The 25,140-nt window shown below is 36.6% G+C and overlaps 1 protein-coding gene across 3 annotated transcripts in view; it reads right to left on the minus strand.

Annotated features, from left to right (window-relative positions):
• Positions 1-25,140, minus strand: part of SCML4 (Scm polycomb group protein like 4) — a 76,453-nt gene that overhangs the window by 47,376 nt on the left and 3,937 nt on the right. The gene's annotated exons all lie outside the window — the stretch shown is intronic.

Raw genomic sequence — 25,140 nt, forward strand, 5'->3', positions numbered from 1 at the left:
TTGTATGCTGTTTTTGGTCTCCCTTCTTCTCAACCCATTCACTGTCTGTTCACACATACATTTTGCTTGATGATTACTTTTCCTGAATTCAATTCATTCAGAATGTTGCACAATTTCAACTCTTGTTCTTCCATTACAATTTAACGGAATTTAAAGAACTTTTGTTCTTCCATTAAAGTATGGATGCCCCAACACTGGAGCCTTTTAAGGAGAGACTGGATAGAGGGTTGGACTAGATGACCTCCAAGGTCCCTTCCAAATCTATTACTGTTACTGTTACATTGCCATTCATTGGAACATAACATGCAACTATTACCAATATATTAATTCCCACTTTCACATGCACTTACAACAATCTCAGTGACACATTCATACTTTCTGGCATACAATTTTGCCCTTTCATTTCTAATTATATTTAAACCTCCACACCCCCGCATCACTTCATCAACTCCACTCCTCAAAATCAAACCTTCATTCAGATACATTATTTCCTCCTCCTTTCTTTTAAATATGCCAGTTTGAAGCTGCTATAAAGGCAAATTTTCAGTAAGAAAAATATTGCCATTTATTAGCTTAAAAAACCATTTTAGGGCCAATCTGGTAAGGTAGGGACTGTTAATTTTGAAATTCTGTTTCAGGGATTTTTTTTTTTAATATAGTTAGTGTAACAGAATTAAAGGACAAGAAATCTGATATGCAGAAAATAATACATGAAAGGAGTATTCCATTTATGTTCCCGAATTTCATGAATGTGAGTAGTGGTACATAAATTAACCTGTTGTAATAGGTAGCTTTAATGGCTTAATGGATTTTTGATATCATTCGCAAAAGGTCGATGGTGGAATTATAAATGAGCTATAATAACCTTCTGCTCAAGCTTTCATTAATCTTTCAACTGTTAAAGCGCTAATTCATAAATTTAAAGGGTCAAATCCAAGGAATGATTGCTGAAGTTTGCTAAGCCCCCTCTCTCCCCAATCCCTACAGATATATACACTCATCTGAAAATAGTTTTGGAAAGGAACCCTTAGTAGCCCAATGTGCTGATGGATTTCTTTGGGATTTGCAGCTGTTGACAAAAACGAAGGGATGCGGAATTTAAAATGGCAGCCGGAGAAAATCCTCTCAAAATTGTTGTCCTCTAACAGAGGTTTTCATTTAGATGCAAATATCACCAGATCAGACACAGTGTATGTTCTCCACTCCACTTGTGACAAAATCGGAAAACCTCCACTGGATGCATAACAGTGTGTTCCCCAGTAACCCATTACTAAGTGAAGACATTTAAAGAAGCCTAATAATATCTTTTAAAGGGACTTTTATTTCATAACTATAGAAAAGCCTGAGTAAGTGATTATGCTGTTGAAGAGGCAATGAAATTAATGCTTTACTTAAATATGGTTTTCTACAATGTCCAGCAATTGTTCCTTTGGGGAAAGAAGTTATTACATGCATTAACTCAGTTTCAAGATTCAGTGTTTTCAGATGTGCATAGTCTTTGGAAGTTTATTCCTATTGCATGGGAGTTGACCTGGTGAAAGAATGGGGATTTTCCATACCTTACCTGCAGCTGAAAGACCTATTGTTCAGCACTGCAAAGGCAAATATGTGGCTCCAACTATTCAGTGGTCTGCAGAATTGATGTTAGCAGCAAATTACAAATCAATATCTTATCAATATAGATTAGCTAGGGATGACTGTAATGAATTATGACTTCCATTTGTTGAACAGTTTACTGTACATCATGCATGTAATGTGTATGTAATGTAAATCTATGATTATATGTTCTCTATAAATTGTTTCTTTTTACAGCTTTATTATTATATTACAATTTTGTGCATTCTTTTTCTTTGCTTTTTGGTATTAGTTAATAAAGACTGGGAGGAAATACAGGTCTATGGTGTTGCAGCCATTTTAAAATCCCATAATATTGAACAAAGAAAAATACACTTTATTTCAAGGTTATATTCATATGCAAGAGAAATGTGACTAGTATTCTCTAACAGATGTTTTGTTGCTGGAAGGTATGCCGCTCTCCTTTTTAATTTTTTTTTCAGAAAATTAATTTTAAAGAAGTAATTACAATCACCACATTGTCCTGTGAAATCTCCCATGATCTAATGTAGGGAGAAGTCTATTATATTTGTTTTTATTTTATCCTTAATAGCTTTTTCCCCCCTTACGCTATGAATTTTTCAACTGGGGGACAGTCGGCATGGTGAAACCAGTGATTTCCTCCTTATTTTAGCCTGACCCATTCGACTGTTTTAGTACATGACAGATGTGTAGCCACAGTGTTTCTGGCTTCCTCCTGGTGCAAGCCAGATTTCCTGTTTTCCTAAAGATGTTGAGTTTGTGTGTTGTTGTTGTTTTAAACATAGTCATGTCAGGATATTTGACTGGCTGGTTTCTACCATATATTACTTCAGATCTTCAGATGAGAAAATACACAGTATAGGCATAGATCGTTAAAATATGATGCTGGTAATTTATTGACGGGAAGATGCACTGTGTCTCCATGAGTTTTTCCTCATTGTTGCAATTCAGCCCCCTTCCCTTTAACTTAAATGGGATGCACACAAAGCAAATGACCAGAACTGAAGTCCTAAGAAAATGCTAAATAGTCCCATATTGTGCTTGCATGGTTGACTGGTAATTTCCACGCACATTGACACTACACTGAGAGCTTTGCCTCTTACTATTCAAACATGAGCACAGTTCCCTGTGAGTGTAGAATAGTGAAGTGTAACACATGTAGACAAGGCAGCTATAAATAATTCACTGAGCAAAAAGCTCTCTCTACTGGGATTAGCTATTTTCATTTGGGTATTTATTTTGGGAGAATAAAATTAACATGAGATAAAATAAAACAAGCAGCAGCATTCAGCCAGAGCAGCCAGACAGATATGAAGATTGTTGTGCATATATTGCAAAACCAAAGATGAGTTACAACCTGTTGGCAAGAGAATGGATTTCCAACTGGCTTCTGCACAGATTCTCTGCTAACCGAGTGATAGGCAACTTTTGAGGACAATACACATTTGGAACTTTAAATGCATGTTATGGATGCATTCAAAAATGGCTCCCATTTACAAAATGGCTGCCATGGTAGGAGTGGAGGATTTACCAAAGGACCATTTACCAAAATTAAACTAGTTACTGGGATGCTTTCTATCATCCCATTGGGATCTTTCAAACTCTGGGGCAGTCTTGGATTATTTCTTACTTGGCTAACAAGTATTTTCTGCTCTTCATTGCATGGGTCCCCAATTATCTGTTCTGTAATTGTACTGAGGCTGGACCGACCCCCCAGGCTTCACAATTAAAGGGGTTTTTTTAAAAAAAAAACAAAGCTGAAACTCAGGGGAGTCATCCCAACACCCGAGGACAAATCCTCCCTAGATCTATTAGGACTTCCTAATAGATTACTTCTGAACACCTCTGCTCTGGCCTTCAGGGTAGAAGGGAATCAGAGCAAATGGGTTCTTGGTGACATTTTGCAGCACTTTTTAAAAAGTCATATTCACCAACAATGACACTTTGCTGTTCTTCAGGAGATGTTTCTTGGAAGTATAACACTCAGGTGACAGAAAGAAGAGATGCAACTGAATATGCTTCTCACTAAGGTTTGGTTAATGAGCCAGAAGAGCTGGGAAGCATCTTTGGAGGAAGAGGCCCGGAGGAGTAAAAGTGACCAATTTCCACTGCTGCAGATTTACCTTTGTTCTTTTGGTCTGACATTTTTATTGAAGACTAGCAGCCTATGGCAATGAATTGATGATATAAGAGTCTACAGGCAAGAAAGGTGCAGACAGAATCATTTTTTTAAAGTAAATATATTAAAAATATAGCTGACAAGGTGACATAGATCTCTCTGCTTGCCATGCATGTTGGGGGGGGGAGAGCCTAAAAATAGAAAATATTTAAAGAAGAAACCATCCCAGCATCTTTGTGTTGTATATAATGAATACCAACATTACTAAGAAATAGAGGAAGAAGGGGGTATGGTGTTTTTTTCTTCTTCAATTGCAAGAATATTCATCAAAAACTTTTCATTACTATTTTAATAATTGATATTTAAAATTATTGTTATTTTATTTACACTTAAGCAGTGAAAGGGCCACAATTGTGCAGCCTGGCTCTGAGGCAATATCTTGCATTTGATGGAGAGACAATAAAGTGCTCATAGATGGAGATGGAAAAAAGCAGTGGTTTTCCTGAGACTTCACACTGTTTCCCACTGTTGGAGAAACTTAAATGAAAAAACAACAACATCGTGCTGCTAATAAGGGTCACATATAGCTTAGACAGTGTTCTAACTGTTTTTTTATTTGTGTTGTGAATTCATTTGTCTTAAGGATTTTTCCCCTTCTTTTTGCTACCTCACATGCCTTTTTCAGGTAAAAAGAGAATCTAAATCTAATCAATGGGCCAGTCAATCAATAGAGTCAGTATTTCAGTCCACAAACTAAACAGTTTCCTTTATTGGCTTTCTGTAAACGTAAGGCTAATTTAATTATTTTAAAAGCAAATCTTAATTTTCTGTCTAAACATTACAATAGTGATCGTGTTTACCTAGCACCAAGTAATTTCTGCCCAATAGTTTTGTGGATCTTCAAGAGCCTTTTTCATTCTGAAGGTTAAGTATTTATCTTTATAGCTTTATTCAAAGCTCTGGAATGTACACTTATGAAGGTTATAAGTGGATTAAAAGTTCTCTGAACAAATTGCTCATTACAAAATTATTGGTTCATTTTTAAAAAAAAATACAGTGATAAATGCTCAATAAATATTCAATCACTACTTTGGTGGACAAGAAAACAGATGCAAATTCAGATTCACACACACACACACCTGGGTGTATAACATTATAAATTAAATACACTAAATGTAGGTTCAGAAGATTTACTGATATTTTAAGGTCTTGAAAAATGTGTAGCACAATACTAGTTACAAGATATCATTTCCTATCGTAGCATTCTGCTATTCAAAAATACATATACACACATAATCACAAAGACAGGTAGAAGTGTAAGGACAGTTCAAAGAGATTTCACATCAGAGTAAACAGTTTACATTTATGCCTCACTCTATTATCTTGCAATATGTTTTCAGCCCGCATTACAATGTTTTTGTTCTAAATGTATTGTCTTGTAAAGCCAGGCTACACTTGCACTGCTGGAATTTTAAGCACTTTCTAAACACATTTATGACAGTTACAAGAAGCTACAAGGAGCTTGGATTAGAGCTGGCTTGGTATTCTGGCTGTAGATTATTTATACTTCTCTTCTTTCACATTATGTCTCTATCATTTTACTCTTCAGCTTCTATGGCCTTCCATTACATAACAAAGAGCAACGGCCGTGCTTTGTGGATGATCCCAAAGGTGCTTTTTCAAAAGGCAACTGCACTTTGTTTTTCCTTGAAGATGTTTCACTTCTCATCCAAGAAGCTTCTTCAGTTCTCATCAATAGAACTGAAGAAGCTTCTTGGATGAGAAGAGAAACGTCTTCAAGGAAAAACAAAGAAAGTCCAGTTGCCTTTTGAAAAAGCACCTTTGGGACAACCATGACATAGACTTTGTTGAGGATGCCATTTTGCTCATTGCTCAACTCATTAGTCCTCACTCCCAACTATTTCCAGTTGTGTGCTTTATATTCTCTGTGTAACTCTTTAGTTTATGAAGCACAATTTTCTCTACCAATGATTCATAACCTTTTGCTCTGTCAAAGAAACTAGGTCTCACTAACCTGTGTGTTTGTGTGTGGAATTTACAAGAATTCTGTTGAAAAGAAGGAAGGCTGCAATAATGCTGTTGACATTATTGTTATAGCAATAAACTGACAGACAACTAACTGTTGCCAAAGAGTATTTACCATTAAGAGAGCTGTCTTCATTATCTCTAAATCAAAAAAGCATCTAAGGCTGTAGAGTAGCCTGGCAAGATGAATTTTAATGAAGGAGTGGGTTGTAATACTTTCTTTTGGTTCCCAAGCTTAAACCTCCAACTGATGTAATGTTGGAGTGCAGGAATTGCTTTGCCAAGATGCTGTTTCCTATTCTGTGGGGATTTGACTGGAAACTGGTGATTTGGTCTTTCTTCTTTGCTCTTCTCTTTGATGATTTATTTTTGAATTTGGAAACTGTGCCCCAGCAAGATGGATGGATGATGGATAGATGGATGGACGGACAGACATTGGTTAGTTGGTTGGTTGGTTGGTTGGTTGGTTAGTTGGTTGTGTCCCGCCTTTATTATTTTTACAAATAACTCAATGTAATGAACCTATCCAACATACCTTCCTCCTCCTATTTTCCCCACAACAACAAACCTGTGAGGTAAATTGGGCTGAGATAGAATGACTCAGCCCAATTCACCCAGTTGGCTTTCAAGGCTACGGCAGGAATTGAACTTACAGTCTCCTGCTTTCTAGCTTGGTGCCTTAACCACTTGTTCAAGATGACCTCCACATGTGATTGGTGGTCTGTGCATCTAAAATGAAAGCCCAGTACTTATTATTTATAATTACAGGGTGTCTCATAAAGCAAATACTCCAGATATAAAAATTTGGCCCTTAGGAGCAGCCAAAAGGAGCAGCATTCCACAGGGGAATGGGCAAGGATAAAAAAAGATATTCTTGGGAGCTGGATACTCCTCACAACTGATTACAGGATGCTTATGTCAAGGTTGAAACATGAGACAAATGCCCCATCTACTAAATTCCTGGGCCAGCCTTAAACATCTGCCTTTTTTTAGAAAGAATTCAGAACTATTTACTTAACCAAGATAGTTATTTTTCATGACTTGACATTGAAATGAAAGTGCAGCTTGGAATTTAACGGAGTTTTGGCATTTAAATCTTAACCTTACCTGTAAAATATCTTACTGAAAATGAAAGGTTTTTATGGTTAAGCTCCATTTCATGTTCTCAGTCAAGTGACCGCAAGCACGAAGGACCTTATTATGGCCTTAATCACATAGTGTGTCAGCATAATTTACAAGTTGCTCTGTAAGAGCACTGTTTGAACAAGCTAATAAAATAAATAAAAATAAATGGTGCTGTGTTTTTTCAAAAGCCCTAACAGCTTTTATTATCTGTGCCCAGAACACAAATCTGCAAATCATAAATACCTCCTTGAATTTTATCTGCCTTTTCTTTATTGTGCTTATTGTCCTTTTTTGAACTACAGCAGCCCAGTGGTTTAAATCTGAAGGCTGAAACCATCCAACAGATTTATTTGGAAATAAATACCATCAAGTTCAAATGTACTGAATAAACACTTCTTGGGCTGATTTAGGAGAAATAATCATCAGAAAAAATATATATATTTGGAATTCATATCCTAATTGTGTTTGTACGTTTGCTATTCTTAGTTTGCCATTGTATGGAAAACTCTGCGGCATCTTGAACTTTAAAAACATCACTTGAGTTCTGCAAAATGAATACTGAAAAAGGCAAAAGCTAATAATGTAAAATGAAACTATAATTCAGTATTGTCCTAATGTATATCGAAGGGAAATGCTGATTTCAGTATCAAATTGGTTTTGAAGCATTTTAAATACTTCGCTTTGTTTCCTTTGCAAAATTCCAGGTAACATATTCATGCAGCAAAATGTGCATGTTCCATTAAACCACTCTGGTTGATTAATGTGAACTTGTCTACTACATTCTTAGTTCTGCCCTATATGGCTTCTTAACCATAGTCAGAAACTCCTATATGGTTTAACATACACGTTAAATGTAACCAGGAGTGATGGTAGTCATGCTAAATAGCTGGAAAAGTTTAAAATGTCACGGAATCGCACTGATGATGCCCAGACACTCCAAACACTTATAACATTTTTCATATCTGCATAGCTGAAATTCACTGTATATAAAATGTACGAATACAAACCTGAAAATAGTGGATTTTTCTGGAATAGGTCATCAAATATTTACTGTATAAATGAACCTATGTCCCTTCTTATTCAAAACTCCAAGCCATAGATTTTTTTTTTGTCAGTACAGATAAAAGCCAATGACTGTTTATCAAACTGGGGATAAGCAACATGGAATGTGTGGCTTCTAGTATTTTGAGCCAAAGTCAGAGATATTGATGTCCATTTTCCCAACTGTTTGGATTCAATAGATCTGCAATGTTTATTACAAATAAAGGCAATATTTTCAAAGACATCAGAGCTATGTGATCAAAGGGAAGCCAAATTTTGCAGTATTACCCCTAATTTTTTTCAAGTATGTTACTAATATCTTGCATTTGAGGCTTCAAAAAAAGCTAAAAGCTGTTTCACTTAGCAATAGCAATAGCACTTAGACTTATATACTGCTTCACAGTGTTTTTACAGCCCTCTCTAAGCGGTTTACAGAGTTAGCATATCGCTCCCAACAATCTGGGTCCTCATTTTACCCACCTCAGAAGGATGGAAGGCTGAGTCAACCTTGAGCCGGTGAGATTTGAACTGCTGAACTGCAGCTAGCAGTCAGCTGAAGTAGCCTGCAGTACTGCATTCTAATCACTGCGTCACCTCGGCTCTTAGATTCAACACTTAGCCTTTTTAGGCCACAACAGGTATTGGAGCCATAGTTTCATTGTCAACCCAGGTTATAGTTACTGCCTTGAACTCTCCAGGGTCCTGATACTGCTAGAGCCCAGATCTATTCTGCCTGCCATTCTCTAGGTAACAAATCCTTCCTGGGATGTCTTCAGGTGGACCAAGACACAATGGCATTTTTAAATAGCCTTCCACCAGTATCTGCATGTATATAGGTGCATATTCTCTTAGAAGCAAATGAAGGCAAATCTACGTGTCCAGGATAATGATGTGAGATTGAATTTCGTCCACTGTCACACAAAAAGAGCTGCATCAGAACACTATATAGCAGAGTGAAAACTCACTGTAGTACCCAGCAAGCTAAGCAACTAGAGAGAAGGTACCTACATGAACAATTCAAGCATAATGGATACCGACAAGCATTTATTACAAGATCCCTGCACAAAAAGAAAAGGAGGTAAAAGACAAATTATATGGCACACCCTGCCATACATCAAAAACATTTCAGAAGCTGTAGAATGCAGCTTCTGAGATCTGCAAGTGGGCATCGCACATTGCCCAGAGGCTACCATACAAGGACAAATTATGCATTGCAAAGATTGTTTGGAGATGGGAGATACTTCCAATGTAATCTATCAGATCCCCTGCATGGATTGCCCCTGTGACTATGTAATGCAAATGGGGAGGAAGCTAACCACCAGATTGCAAGAACACAAGTGAGTGGTCAGACAAGGAAACCTGAACTTATTGGTAGCCTCATATTGCAATGAACAAGGACACACATTTAATTTTGCAGCAACTAAGATCATTGGCCATGCAAAGATAGCCAGGGAAGTGATTGAAGCCTGGGAGACCAGCCCTTTGTCAGTTAACAGGAAACACAAGGAAACAGCCAATCACCAGCCATCAACACACCATTCAGCCAATAGGAAGGCACCACATAAACACAACTCACAGGACAGCCCAAAGCATGTATTCCAGTAGAGAGAAGTTCCCTGAAGATGGCTCCAGCATGAGTCCAAAAGCTCAGAAGAGTACATCTCTGGTCCTGGTGACCAATCCGAATTCAATCTCACATCTCTTAGATGCATTCATTTTCTCTACATTTGACATCTAAAATGTGTTTCTTGATTTTGTGATTGTACTTTATTGCTTTGTAACGCTTGTTTTGATTCATCTGAAAAGATAATGGTAACAGTCACAACTGGTTCTACCACTGGAAAGTTCACTGCAAAAGGATAGAAGTTAAGGGAAAAATCCCAAAATGGCCTGCCTAGTCTGAGGAAAATTCATATGGGCTATATACTGAATGCAGTACAGATCCATGGAACCAAAAGGTATCAAGTCATCATTAAGGCTCTCTCTTACCCTCAGCAAATAGGAACAGTATTTTTCTTCTCTCATGTCCCACCTGTGGGCTCCCCAGAGGCATCTGATTGGCTCCACAGGAACAAAACACAATGCTGGTGCTCCACAGCAGGCCTCTCATACCCTTCACATTAAGTCACACTGAGAAATGAATGCCGTTTGCACAGAAGTATTCTATTCGCTATTTTGCCTTTGCCTTTTCTCAGCAAAGTCTTTTGGAGTGGATGGCCACAATACATTTAATGAAACTAACAAACAGCGTTTGTAGAACAAGCAATTCTTCGTGGTTATGAAGCAATAATACCTTAAACTTTCCTGGCAGCTGGGCATCATATGGCAGCTGGGAAAGACAGCTGCAGAATTTATTTATTTGATTCGATTTGTTTGTGCTGCCTGACTCCAACTGACTCTGGACAACTTATAAAGTAAAAAGAACATAGAAGAACAAATAAATAATACAACTTGAAAAACCAAAAGTAATTTCAAAACAGAGAATAGTTAGCAATCCAGAGAACACAAAAATCTGTAAGAGGTGGTTGTCCATCCACTATTCCCTATAGCCAGGTTTTCATGTCCTTCCAGAACATCATTAAGATGGCAGCCATCTGATCTCAGGGGAAACCTCATTCCAGGGCTGCTTTAAGATATTGCCAACATGTGTAATAATTGGGCTCCTGTACACTCACAGGCACATTCTGAAGATCATATCCATGTATTTTAGAAAATGCACAATCTACAAGCCATGGAAGCCTTCCAAATACAAAATTACAGGAGAAATGTCAACCAGACAGAAAACAAACCATATGTTTTTATATCAAATTAGTTTTGTTTTCAACATTGCTTTTAACTAAATCATGCTCTTGAGCATAAACAATTTTTAGAACCAAAAGTAGGCTAAATAACAACAGAGGAAGTGTCTCTTGCCCTTTCCCCCTTCCTTTAACTCGTCAGTCCACATTTTCTTCATTCTTCTTCTGCATTTCTTAGATTTCTCTCCTATCTTTCCCTCCAGAAGTTCAGGGGCATGTGTGTGAAATTCCCTTCATCCTTTATCCACACCATGCAACATTACAATATAGGGGAGTGTAAGTCAAGAGACAGTAATCCCCAATCAACCAGTGAATTTCACAGTTGAAGTGGATTTAATCCAAGATTGCGCCTAATTCAGCTCCTTAATCACAACATCACACATATGCTTGCCTTAGTAACAGGTGGGGAAGATGCCAAAGAGCTCTATTGAATGCTATCTTGCTTTGCAGTATGAGCATCCTGTTCCTCTTTTGCTTCACAAACAATTGCAAAAGAATTGAAATTGCAGGTAAATCATGTATTTAGTGATGCATTTTACTATTGATAATATTTGTTATGAAACCTAATAGATAATACTTGGTTAGTTGCTTTTGTCAGTCTTCAGGACAAAAAAATTAACATACTCAGAATAAAATATTCAGCATCCTTAATGTGCTTGTCTTTTTTTGCACATTCTACCCAGCATTCATGCACCATTAATTGACAAGAAGATCCAGCTTCAAGAACATAAGATTGTTTCAAGTTGATTTTTCAAAACGGTTTTTTGGGATTCAGAATTCAATTGCATTTTTATCCCAAATTTCTTGGTTAAAACCGTCACTCTTTCTGTCCTTCAAACAGTTTTAAGATTTCTTAGCTTTTTCGTATCTCTCAAAAAGAGTGATGGAAGGATTTATATCAAATGTTCATACTTTATTTAGACATGCCCTCCAGGCTTGTAAAAGACACACCAAAAAAAAGGCACTCTGCAAAGTCTGTACTTGCTGTGTCATCCCACAAACTTCTAGATGAATTGTTGGTTCTTTTCTATCCTTGCCAGAATTCTTACATTTGAAATGCTGCATGTAGCAATCTCATTGATTCCATGTTCTCCTTGCAGCCTCTTAATGCATGAAGCCATTAGACCTGTTATTGGTTTACACAAAATCTCTGTCTTTCAATAAAGGATCAACCAAACGATCAGAATGGTATTTGTTTTATATCCCTCAACTAATAAAGAACATGTTGGATTGTTAAGTATTGCAGACAAACAGTGTGAAATGGAATATTCTATGATGTTTTATCTTGCTTGTGACATTTGGCTTTTGAAATTTATGTTTGGATGGATCAATGTTTCAATTTTCAGCTTTTGGCCAGAAGAAGAAAAAGATGTAGAGCTGAACTTTGCTCTGTTATCATCTTAATGTAGTTGCTGCCCCAGTGCAGATATGGAACAAAGTGGATTTTGCCTTTAAACTCTGCTTGAATGCTTTTACATAAATTGAACTATTAGAAAGCACCAATAAATTTTATAGGCACATTTTCAAAAGAAACAAAAATCTAAATAACTGTTCTTTGTTTCTAGAATTCAAAAATGGGATGACTGAAATATGCTATAAATCACATTATGGGCATCAAACAGTTTTCATTAAAATACCAGGGAGAAAGTATTTTTCCCCAAAATAGTAACCTGAACACATACCTCTTGAAAACTTATCATTTTTATCATTGTACCTATATTCATATTGCTATGACATGTCTGAGATGCACATTGGATGGATGGATAATATGAGGAAGAAGCAGTATCACTCCTCTCCCAACTATACAACTTTGATTTTAGATTGGGAATAAGTATATGAGAATTATTGTAATGAAGTCTTATTAATTTCAGAGGTGGGATCAAATACACATTGGCTGGGAGCTCTCTACTCCCTAACTACATGCCTTGATTGCCTATATGATGTGTAACCCAAAAGTACTTATGAATAATAGTTAAAAAGAGACCGATCACTACTTCAGCATCTAAACATAGATCCCTAGAGCCAGGAGAAGAGGTACAGTTCTCCAAGGTATTTGGAGTGAGGACTTCTTGCTACAAGAACCTAGGAAGCAGCTTGCAAATGTTCTCAACAGGCCCTTCACAATCTGAAGCTTAAATATCATCTTCCAACTTTGTTATCCTATCCTATCCTATCCTATCTTATCCTAAGCACAATTCTAATTAAGTGAGGCAACTGTTTGGACAACTATAATAAGGGAAAATATACATTCAGGGTTAAACCACCTCCTTCCTCTGCAGTGCTTCAGTTCTGGGGTGACCCACAGCTAAGGAACTTTCATTGTAAACCAGTTTCACCCCTCTGGGAACAGGAGGTGATTGAAGGGGGAACCCTCACCCCACACTGGGTCTGGCTAAATATAGACAGAAATCAAAACATAACCTTATCATTCTGCAGATCAACCCAGTAGAGATGGGTACCAGAAGAGACTAGTCAATTCCAAGTTTTAAACAAAAATAAACTTTAATAAAGGTGCCAAAAGAGGATAAGGTGTGACGTACACAACACACCACTAAAAAGAGATTTTTTTAAAAAAAAAATGCCAGGTTAGCTACACCCAAACAACTCAAGTTCCCACCTTGCCTGAATCCTCCAAAACTTCAGCCAACTCTCTCCAAACCCCAAAACTCTTCCTGCCCCCAAGCCTGACAGAACCTCCTGCTTTTCCTTTATCGGTTCTCAGGGGTCAGGAGACTCTCCCTGGGCATCTCAGGCTGGCTTGTGATTTAAAAGGCCAGTTGCTTCCAACTACAGAAATGAAATAGCTTTGATCTATTCTGCTGCTAAATTGTTAATTTCCCTGGTTTTGACTAATTTCATTTTAGTATCAAGAATGACAAATATACAACAATGAAACTACATAGTACACAATACCTTTATTAAGAACAAATCAAATTTGATCATGCTTTATTATTTTCAGTACCAAAATAATTGAAGGCAACTTTTAAAGACAGATTCAAAACCTAGTAAATGGCTTCTACGCTCCCTTTTTTCTTTCATTTTCTCTTTTTCTTGGTAAAATCAGATCCCTATTAAATATTACAATGTTGAACCACTGTTTGGAAATTCATGTCCAGAACTCTTTGGGTGCATGAAATCAAATGCAGCCTTTTGCTGTTCAAAATTAGACTGTAATCATATCCTCAGTTTCCTGAATATGTTCCCCAGCCCTCACAAAAAAAATTCTGGATAGAAATTAATTCAACTGTATTGTTAAACTATTCTGCTGAATTAGAAATAAAACCAGTGAGGTTATTTTTTTTTTAATCTAAAAATAGTTTTTCAAAGAACAAATTCAAATTTAAAGCATTTTTTTCTAGAACAAAATGAAAATCGCAGCTCATATTTTAAAGCACAGTTAGTGCCCATCTCCGTTCTTGTCTTCCCTGAAAACAAAAGCATTCCTTCACCACCACTCCAGACCAGTAACAAGTGAAATACAACCAGTGCTTTTCCGATTCAGGAAGGGAAAAGGTGCAGTTGTGATTTCTAATCTCATAAAGTCAGACCAGAAAACTTAATCAAACCCTGCTTGACCTTGAAACAAGATTAAGTGTTTAATCTAATCTGGAAACACAATGCTCTGAAGAAACATGGCTGGAATTGGAGACGCTTAAATCAACCTTTGATAAAACAGTAACCCAGAGGGCAGCTCTCTTTTCACTCTTTGAATGCCCAACATAAGCTTGGTCTTTATTAGCAAGAAGCATGACCACATGCTGGTCTGCTTGAGAGGGAAAAGATGGAGAAATCGCAATTCTCTTTAACTTTTCAAATTTTACACTTTCTTTGTTCCCCCAGATTCTGATGGCACAGCGGACATCAACTGAGACAAAGTAAGGCTACAACTGAGTTTCTGGATCTGCTAGCTACTTAAGTTATCAACCAAGCCACTTTACCAGCATTATTACTACCACCTGGTAAACCAGAGATGTTTTTTGCTGCGAGATCCCAAGCTTAAATTACTCTTCAGAGGCTCCAAGCCTGAACAATAAAATATAGTGCTCACCTAACCAGTCGCTACCTTTTAAAGGTATATAAAGTGAGCCCATGACCCCACTGCTTCTCCAGCTTCTGTTACTTTCTTTCCAAAAAAATTAAACCCTAGGTAACATGGGAATACCTAACACTTCTCAATTCTCTTGAAGTGGGATGTATGCCTGTACCACACCCATGTCCATATTTCTATACTGTACTCTCAAAATCTGTAGGTTGGTCACACAGAAGATAAGAAGAATTTCTCTAACTATCATTTAATTTAAAAGTCATCATTTTAAGTTTTTTTTTGTTTGTTTTTTTGCTTTTATGAACTAGCTGATTATATTACTATTACACACAGATAATTTACAGTTGAGGAATTGTATCAATTAGCCCAGTGTGGAACTCAAAGCACTCTATTTTGGTAACAGTCTTGTCAGAATACATCTGTATCTCTGCAGAAGGATTGATTAGCCGATGATGTTACAGTGAGACACAATCATTCAGATGACTGAATTTTAAAAAGAAAAAGCATCATTCAAAAAGTGAAATAGTTTACATTATGCATGAATGTTAATTGACAGGCATAATTGCAAATTTAGAAAGAATGGCTACAATATAAATAGAAAGGTGTATCTCATCATTGCAGGGAATATTATGACCGAAATGGTTACATATTTATCCTCATGCTAGTATCAGGTGTTAATTGTGGATGAGCAGCTTCAAGACACTGTTCTATTACCCCTCTCTTCCTACTTCAATCCAAACCCAAACTGGACCACCTTCAAATAATGGATCCTTACTAAAGGAAGACACACAGCTAGCTATAGAATGTAACTAAGTGACTTTTCCCACAGCACAAAATACTTTGTCTTACTAACAGCAGGGCAGTGCTTGACTTTTGCACCTAAGAACAAAAGCCAACTTTAGAAAGTAGAAGTAAAATGCTGTTATTCCAACTTTAACAAAGTTGAGGTTAATGAAAAGAGAGGCTGCTGAAATAGTGAACTGTCATTTGCAGAACTGACCACAAACGGAGGTGGGGAGGACAATTTTCTTGGATGTGGCCTACTGAGCACTTGGTGAAACAGCTGCATGATTGACATTTATGATTCCTGCTTTTACTAGTTAATTGTAAGGACAAGTGAATATGTCCTTCCTGGCATACCAAAAACGTAAGTACTTTGTTCAGCAGGTCATCAAATCCACTGCTGTTGAAATCAGCAGGTAAAAACCACTCCTTTTTTAAAAAATGAAGGCAAAAATACAACTTGTTGCATCTAGCAGGACAATCTCTTGAAAGTAAGAGGTTTACTTGCATGAAATGGAAAAAAAGTGTAAATCAAAGGGTAGGATTAAAAATAATTTATCTTTTTTTTAAAAAATCCATAGTTTTTCAGATTTCATTCTATCCAAATATATACATAGATACATAACCTGTATTTTATGTATATGTAGGCTGATGGATGGTAAAAGAAGTATACAAATAACTGTAGAGTTTAGACAGAAGCAATTTAGTCCATCAGCCTAAAGTGGGAAACTGATAAATGCTTAATGTGGATGTGTATTGTAGATTTTAGTTATTTATTATTTTATACTAGAATTTTTAATTGTATATTTACTGAGCATTTTTATTTGTTCTGATCTCTGGTCTAAGACTGTGATAAATTGATTGAACTGAAATGCGGATGGGGGGGAAGCATATATGAAAGGACATCAGAGAAACCTATGAGATGTACTTTTAGATGGTGCTTTACTAAAAGTAAAATTAAGGAAAGAAATATTTTATTTATTTGCTTTTTTATCCTACCTTCATAACATTATACTTTATTGACTATTACTTTTCAATATAAGGTCAAGTCTCATTTAGGAGAGCTCAGCTGGTGATTTAATGGAGGGTTTTTTTTTAATACTACAAGTTCTAAAGGCTTGACATACACAGATTAATTGAAGCAGTGCTGAATGGACATGCTTTTTAGTATCAATAATTGGATGTGCTGGGTAGCATCATACAGCTCATGGTTCTGGCCATAAAGAAACTTTTAACTGGGTAAACATTGCTGGCAATATATACAGAGAAACAGAAAGATACACAGAGAAAGACATTCATTTTGCAATATTGTCTTCAAACTGAAGAACCTTGTCCAGTAAAAATGGTGTATGACACTCATAGAAAATAAATTTCACATAGATATGCTGATTGCTTGACTTTACACAAATGTCACCATCTGTATCACTTCTGTTAATAAAAAAAAGGCAAGCTAAAACACCTGTTTAAAACTGTTAACACTAATTCACTGCCCAGCTGCTTACTCCATACAACAGCAACTTCGTTTTGAACATCTAAGGAACCTGTTTGCCTATAAAAACAGAAAATAAATAGCTAATTAGGGAATCTTCTCAGATGGTGAAAACGGTCTCTAATTCACAGAAATGGTTGAAATTAAATTTTGCACCAAGTCCTTTAAACAAAATAGATGAATCAGGTCTCAGCAGAGCCCAGATAGTACATCATCTGAGGCAAAGCTCAAAGAAGGGGACAATGATTAAGAGAGCTTCCAGACAAGCAATTCCGGGTATCACCATTCAGAAAGCACTATGCAGTTAATCCATCTTTCCCTCCTTCACATATTCCTGGGGAGAAGAAGGGTGAAAAATATTAAAGGGTTACAAGAAGATGATGACATCTGGACTCTTCTTGCCACCTCCCCAGTAAAATGCTTTATTTGTAGCATACAAAACATTTCCTCTGGAAATACCTGGAAGTACTTCAGAAAGGAAAGTGCCTTCTTATTTCAGTGCATGCCAGGACTGATAATCAAATGCTACAGTAATGAATGGCTAAAGAGAGAGAAAAAGCTTATAACCATTTCAGAGTTCAAGCAGACAGCCATACTTTTTTTTAAAAAAATGCTTTACGTAAGAACAGAAAATTAGCTTGAGCTAACCAAACATCATTGGAGCCCATATTCCTCAAGAAGCTACAAGAAGTGTCTATACTTGCTCAATTGTTTCAGAAAAAAAATTAGAAATACTAATCACACTTGGCCAATAAAGAATTCTATTCTATTCTATTCTATTCTATTCTATTCTATTCTATTCTATTCTATTCTATTCTATTCTATTCTATTCTATTCTATTCTATTCTATTCTTTAATAACTGGACAATAAAAAAATCCCAAGAAAATTGTAAGACAATTCACTTTATTAACAAAATAATCTTATGAATCTTACTCTAAAAGGTTAAATTAAATTATCTTAATTTTAAAAATTGAACAGCTTGGTGGTTAGTAAACATGCACCCAAAATCACCACAATAGGCAAGGAAATGAGCTGTACGTCAAAGGGAGTTTCTCCAACTATGCATAGGAGACTGAAGATAACTCAGTGATTTGGGGATCAGACAAAATGTAGGATCAGATGGACACCAGACCAGATGAGCTACCAAAGTTTGCTGAGCAGAAGATGCTGCATTTTCAAGGACATTTTTCAAGGTCACAGAATAATTTCAAGAGCAATGTGAAGAACAGAACTGCTCTCCCATATTTCTCTTTCAGTCCAAAGATTTATATAGTAGGTGACATTGCTTTAAAGGGGTAGTGCTGGGGTTTTGTTTCACCTCAGACATGTAACATTCGCAACAATTAATATATTCCTGTCACTTTGAAAAGACATGGGATTAATTCAGATGCAATCAAACTTTCTGCCAGAGGGAAAAACAAGTAAGGTAAAACACAAAAGCCTCTTGTTAAAAATACACGACAAATCCTTTCAAGCATGAGAATTCTCCTGGAACAACCATCGTAATTGCCACTATAAAGAGGAAACGGGAGCAGAAGACCATCTAATCTTAAAAAGTGAGCAAGTCTTCCATAGGGAAACTTGGGAATACATCCCAGATATTTGCAGCTATATCTGGCAGATAAATGAAGCCATTCTGACAAGAAAGGGCCACAAAAGAGGTTGAAGGAGCTCATTGAAATTTGTAAGAGATCAAATTTAATTTGCATTCTAACACATCATTGTTAACTGTATTGCAAATTTATGTACCCGTTGCTTTCTGCTTATTCAGACCGACAATAATTGTCTGGAGCACAGCATTTAAGAACGTACCACATTCATTTTTATTCTGAAATAAAATGAAAACCAGGGCACAGAAAATAAACAGAAAATACAAACACCCATTGGGGCAAATATGATTAAAGCCTTGCAAGACTGTAACTGTAGCACAAGTGATAAACTTTGGCTTTTAGAAGAGAGTTGTAAGGAAGAACATATGTGTAATACAATCACAGGGGAGGCTGGGCTAGTAGTCCTCCTGCCATCTCTTTCTAGTTTCAAGCTCTGAAATAAATGATACCACAGCTTTGAAGCAAGAGTTTGCTTTACATTGGCCTGGGTGAGTGTCCTCCCATTTCATCAACACAAATTTCTTCTCCAAGTCTTATATTTAAATATCTTTTAACAACAATCATTTCCTTGGCTTAAAATGTTTCACAAAAAAATAACATTCATTAAGATAAAACCATGAAGGCGAGCGGTGGTTGTATGCATGGGGGAAGATGGAAAAGAGATGATTGCTATCAAGACAGAGATCAATGGATCATTTTTATTTTATTTTTTTATTTTGTCCCAAAATAAAAACACGACCATATCAAAGAAGCATGAAGCTCAAACAATTTTGAGCAAATGTGATTAACTGCTCTGATGTTTCAGATATTTATTTATTTGTTTAAATTTCTATACCGCCCTTCTCCAATGTAGGACTCAGGGCGGTGAACAGCCAAAGTAAAAACAAGACATATATACAAACATACAAAATCTAAAAAACTGTTTAAAATAATTAAATAATTTTGGCCGTAATTAAAACATTCCAAGAATGTTTAGAGAATGTTCCCATGCTGAAAAGCTTCAGTTCTTTTGATAGGTCATCATTCTTCACAACCAAAATCGATAACAATAATAACATGCTTTTAAAGATATAATAATTTTAGATAGTGAGATTTATTGAATTTAATAAACATTTTTGGATGCTTAAACACCATAAATTACTTCCTGGCCAATTTAAATTATTGAATGAAAAGCTCCTATTCAGTCAGAATTTAATAAATATAAAAAGGTTTTTTTTTCCTATTCAAATTCATGAACTGCCTGAAATTTATCCAAATCTATCCATGGACTTTAGGTTAAGAGCTCGCGCTTTAACGTATTATTAAATCTACATTATATGCATAATTCTCTATTTTCTCATTTCTATAGATAAGAACATACCTGACATCAGAGAACATCTTTCTTAAATCCACCATTTAATATTTACATATATTTTATAGTCATCTTGGGTAACTACATACAGTATACAGAAGAAGCAGGTTTTCATTTCGTGATTTTTCCTCCCCCTCCATTTTAAAGAAACAATTTCGTCCTTTCAGAACAATTATATTTAATGTGATCTAACTCAGGGTATTCTTCATTTGCTACACATTAATGTAACCATCTTCAGTCAGGTGCCTCTGAGTGAGTTGGACTACATAATCCCTCAAACATTCGATAAAAACAAAATTGAGCTAAAATATACAATGGCATATCCTAGTCAAGGATGGATAGTTTTCATGTTTGGAACAACTACATTTTTCTCCTTCTTTACCAGAATCTCCAAATCTACCGTGAAGATCTGAAAAAATAAGCAGGAGAATTCAAGAATTTTGAGCCCAGGACCTTATTTCAACCACCAGAACTAAAATGTCTAACTAAATTTAAAGCCCATTCTTAGTTTTGTCGTTTTCTTCAGATCAATGGTATAATTTAGGTTGGGGTGAGGAGCCACTTTGTTGCTTCTATTTTCAGATAATTAAGGAGCAGAGCAGTGGTGAAATCCAATTTTTTTTTACTACCGGTTCTGTGGGCGTGGCTTGGTGGGCATGGTGTGCCTTAGTGGGCATGGCTTGGTGGGCGTGGCAGGGGAAGGATACTGCAAAATCTCCATTCCTACCCCACTCCAGGGGAAGGATACTGCAAAATCCCCATTCCCTCCCCACTCCTGGGGGAAGGATATTGCAAAATCTCCATTCCCACCCCACTCTGGGACCAGCCAGAGGTGGTATTTGCTGGTTCTCCGAATTGCTCAAAATTTCTGCTACCGGTTCTCCAGAACCTGCTGGATTTCACACGAGACAGAGGCTTTTACAGATCTACTGGAAATAATTTGGTCCTTTCCAGTATATCCTGGTTTAATTTCAATCAATTTATGTTTCAATCAACATATCCTTTGTTGGAATGGATGTGAATATTTGTTTTAATCCCCCCTAGATATAGTAATCCTAGTGATGGATGATGTTTTATTCAATGAAGATATATATTTGGGACTGAAGGTATTTCTAAACTAGTAGCCCAGATTTATTATTGTCTAATCTTAGAAGAAGGGAAAGACATTGCATCTATCAAATACAGTCCTGATTCAGTCCAGGAATCCAGATTAAAACATTGACAGTTTTCTAGCTTCTGCTGAATATCGTGACAGTATAATTCTTTACATAGTTATTTGTTCCCACATGGATGAGAGCAGTGGGTAATTTTCAAAGATCAGACCTTGATAAATCTTGGCAGTTGTTATCACATCCTTGGTGCTCAGCTGAGACAAAGGATAAATATATATCTCAGTGGTGGATTGCTACTGGTTCACCCCGGTTCAAGCGAACCAGTAGCAGCGGCGGTGGGAGGCTCTGCCCACCCATCCGGACGTCTCTGCGCATGCGCAGAAATGTTGCGTGCAAGCACCCACGAGCAAATAAGTAGCAACTGGATTTGAATCCCACTACTGATGTATTTGTACATATTTCCTGCTGTATCAAGAATGTAAAATAATTTCAAATGTAAGAGCTTGGAGCTGTTCCATTGTTGGATTCAAGCATCTAGTTACTGGGTTTAAACATTAGGAGATAATGTCATTCATTTAATTTTAGATTCATGCATAGGGTCAACCCAACCACTCCCTATAAGTTTATGCCTCAGTACTATAGATGATCCAAGCCATTTTTTTTTCAATATATCAGGTGGTAGCAAACTACGATTTATCATGAGCTGTGCAATTAGTCTATAAGATCCTCACTAAAGAGAAGATGCCTGATTTCAGGCTTCTTATACACCCAAGAGTGAAGTCTTCTCCCTTTAGCTAAAAGCTAACATTTTGTTTAAAATCTTTGTATGAGAAACTCAATAAAAAACAGTATATATGTGTTTGTGTGTGTATAATATATGTACATGCTTAATAGATTTTTAATATTATATAGTTATCTTTTGCAAATGCTATAGGCTCTCAGAAATGTAACTCTTCATACAGATGGTGAACTAGACGCATTATGAAGTTTTTAAAAATGATACATTTTGCTTTACAGCTAACTTAATATGCAAATAGATTCCAATATTTACTCAGCCATGACGGAGCATACTAGGGATGCCTCTCGTTTGTCACTAATTGAGGAAAATGCATGAAGGTTATCAGATGGAATCAGAACATATGCAAAATACTCCTCTCCTGCTATGGCTAGTGCAGAGTTGCAATAACATTAATGATAAATGTGTGCATTTTAGCTCAGTATTTACAAGGGGAGGAAGTACCGTGTATCTCAGGGAGGAAAAGTAAGGTATGCATCCAATATATGAATTAAAAATAAATATATACGGACACTCAAGTCAAATAAAACATTTTATTACATCCAAAAGCCAGCTAAAAATGAACCCAGTCTGCATGCTGTCAAGCTAAAGACCATTTGTGGGATGCATTCTAGAGTAAAATGTATCTGTTACCCCCATACATGTTGGCTTATCCAGACCACAGCATATCTTGCCTAACATTAGCCATATTGGACACTCTACTTCATGCAATTGATCATGTGAAAGGGGAAAAAGAGCTTGTCAGCTGCTACCTTATGCTTGCTTGTGCTTCGCTGCTATGCGGTGACAGACTACCATGAACTGTGGGGAGGGGGGACAAAGGGGGAGAATGTTTGGGAAAACGAAATAAAGTGCTGTATCTCCTCGAGACGCTGCCTCAAGGTCACCCCAGCTGGAAGGAGGAAGGAGCCACATACCAAACTCTGCTGGGACTGACTGTTATAAAAACATCTTGCCTGAACCTGATTGGTTATACCGAGGTGGGCAATGAGAAATAATTAAGGGAGGGAAAAGTAGAACTTAGGGATTTCGGCGCTTGATTCTCAGTTCTGGCTTTGCAATACTGCAATAATAAACTACCTTTCTCAACAAAGGGATCCAAGGATTGATTCTGTTTGGAGGTTTAAGTTGTGGCAGGTCCAACAGAGCTATTGTATGACTTATGGCAAGCTGTGAGGGTAGGATTGGAGATGTCTATACTTAGGGTAAAAGTGCCTACAAATGTAAAGGAATGGTGAAAAAGAAGCTAGGCTTTCCATGCAAATGTTTCTGCAAGGGAAGATGATTGGGGGAAATTGTCACACTTGCCTAGGGCTGTCAAGTTTCGAGGTCGTCTTGAATAAAATGTATTTCAAATAAAATCTTTGAAGAAAAAACTCCTATTTATTGAGCATGACATCCTAACCTGACTCCAAACGAAGCCAACACTGACTTCCAGCCCCCAAACCCTCCCTTTCCGATACCCACTCCCCTGCACTCATTGGCCATCTTCCAAGTCATTCTACCCCTAATCTACTCCAGCTCAAAGGAATTCCCCCCTCCCATCTCATCTCCTCGGAAACATTATCTCCAGGGAAAATAAGTAGGTGAAAAGTCAGCTGTCCCTTTCCAGACGCCTTCACTTCTTCTTCTTATGTCAGCACTAAAGTAACTTGGTCACCTGCTTCTCCCTTTGGAGAAAACGAAATTGTCCCAGCGTTTGGATGACAGAAGAGGCTGACTTCCCATCTGAGAGATAGGAATCACTAGCAGGCAATCTTTCCAATTGAATGCATGAATTGTGTTTGGAGGCTAGAAGAACTACAAAATGAATTATTCACCTGGTATTGACATAACAACCTGCGTTCTATAGCAGAGTCACAGAATCTGGCTTCATATCCTGACTGCTTCAGAAGGCAATAAAGATACGTCCGTCATCTTTCATGAAATAATTAACATAGCAATAGCTAATCTTTTTAAAGTTTCTTTACAATCTCTGGTTACCTAGGTGATACCTGTGATTAGAACATTTCTCATCACATTAGCATTTTCCAATAGTGTAAGTCCATTTTGTAGCACCGTGATATGGACTTGACTATGTTTCTTTCACATAACATTTATCTTCAGGGAAATATCCAGTGATGTTGTTGAAAATTGGCAATTTTGTATCTATTATATGAAAACACTATAGGATCTAATAAATAAATAAAGTTCTAATATATAGCCCAAAAGAGGATGGGCATGTACTAAAGATTGTATTTTCTTTAAAGCTCCTTTGGGCTGTTTTTTTAACAGATGAAATTCCTTAAAAGGCTAGCTGTTTTGAAAAAATAAATGAATCAATCTTTTGATCTATGCTTATGATCCCTGGCATTATTATCTATCAGTTCACAAAAAGGCAAACAGGCAAGTTATTTTTAACTACAGTTAGATCACACATAGCAGAACAACAGCGAGCAAAATTCATGATTATGCAAACACAGTTACAATCACTGGTCCAAGGACCAAAATAAAGTGATTTGATTTGTTCAGGAAAAAAAACCCTCCTCTGCATCATTTTAGGGTTTTTTAACTACACCACAATTAGCTTTCAATTGTAATGTAGCAATATTACTTACAGTGGTGATGATTGCTTCTGCCCATAATTTATATAGCACATTTTAGGTTTTTAATTTTTATATCATTACATAATCAATTGCTTCTGCTTTTCACTGATGGGTTAAATAAATGACTTAGTATTTATTGGATATTTCAGCCTTCAGTGAAAAATGACATACTGCACACTCACCAACAACATTTCAGTGGGATCTTTTTTTGCTGCTGAGGTATTTAGTCTACCATCTCATATTTAGTTCTGCTTTTATCATCTTTTCATGAAGTACATAGAGAAAATATCCCTAATATGCATACCAGGTATTTTCTGGTTTATCTATATATGTACGTAACTGTAGCTACAATGATTCTCAATTGTTAGCCATGCAAGTAACTTTCAGATCTGACAGTGTAAAATAGAGTTTATATATGTCTGATTCATGAATATTAGGCATTAATATGTATCTTGGGTTTATAAGGATATAAATATAGATAGCATTTTGTTCAGGAATAGATACTTGTAAAGGACTGTATCTTCTCTCTCTGCAGCTCTAAAATATATGAATGCAAAAAGAAAAATCTGCACAGTATTCTATGATTGGAACTCATTGATGGCAAATATTTTAATTCCTTGTTATGTATATTTTTGCTGGAGGG

The sequence above is a fragment of the Pantherophis guttatus genome, chromosome 1 (assembly GCF_059756535.1).
Source record: "Pantherophis guttatus breed Tessera chromosome 1, ASM5975653v1, whole genome shotgun sequence".
NCBI classification, from domain to species: Eukaryota; Metazoa; Chordata; class Lepidosauria; order Squamata; family Colubridae; genus Pantherophis; species Pantherophis guttatus.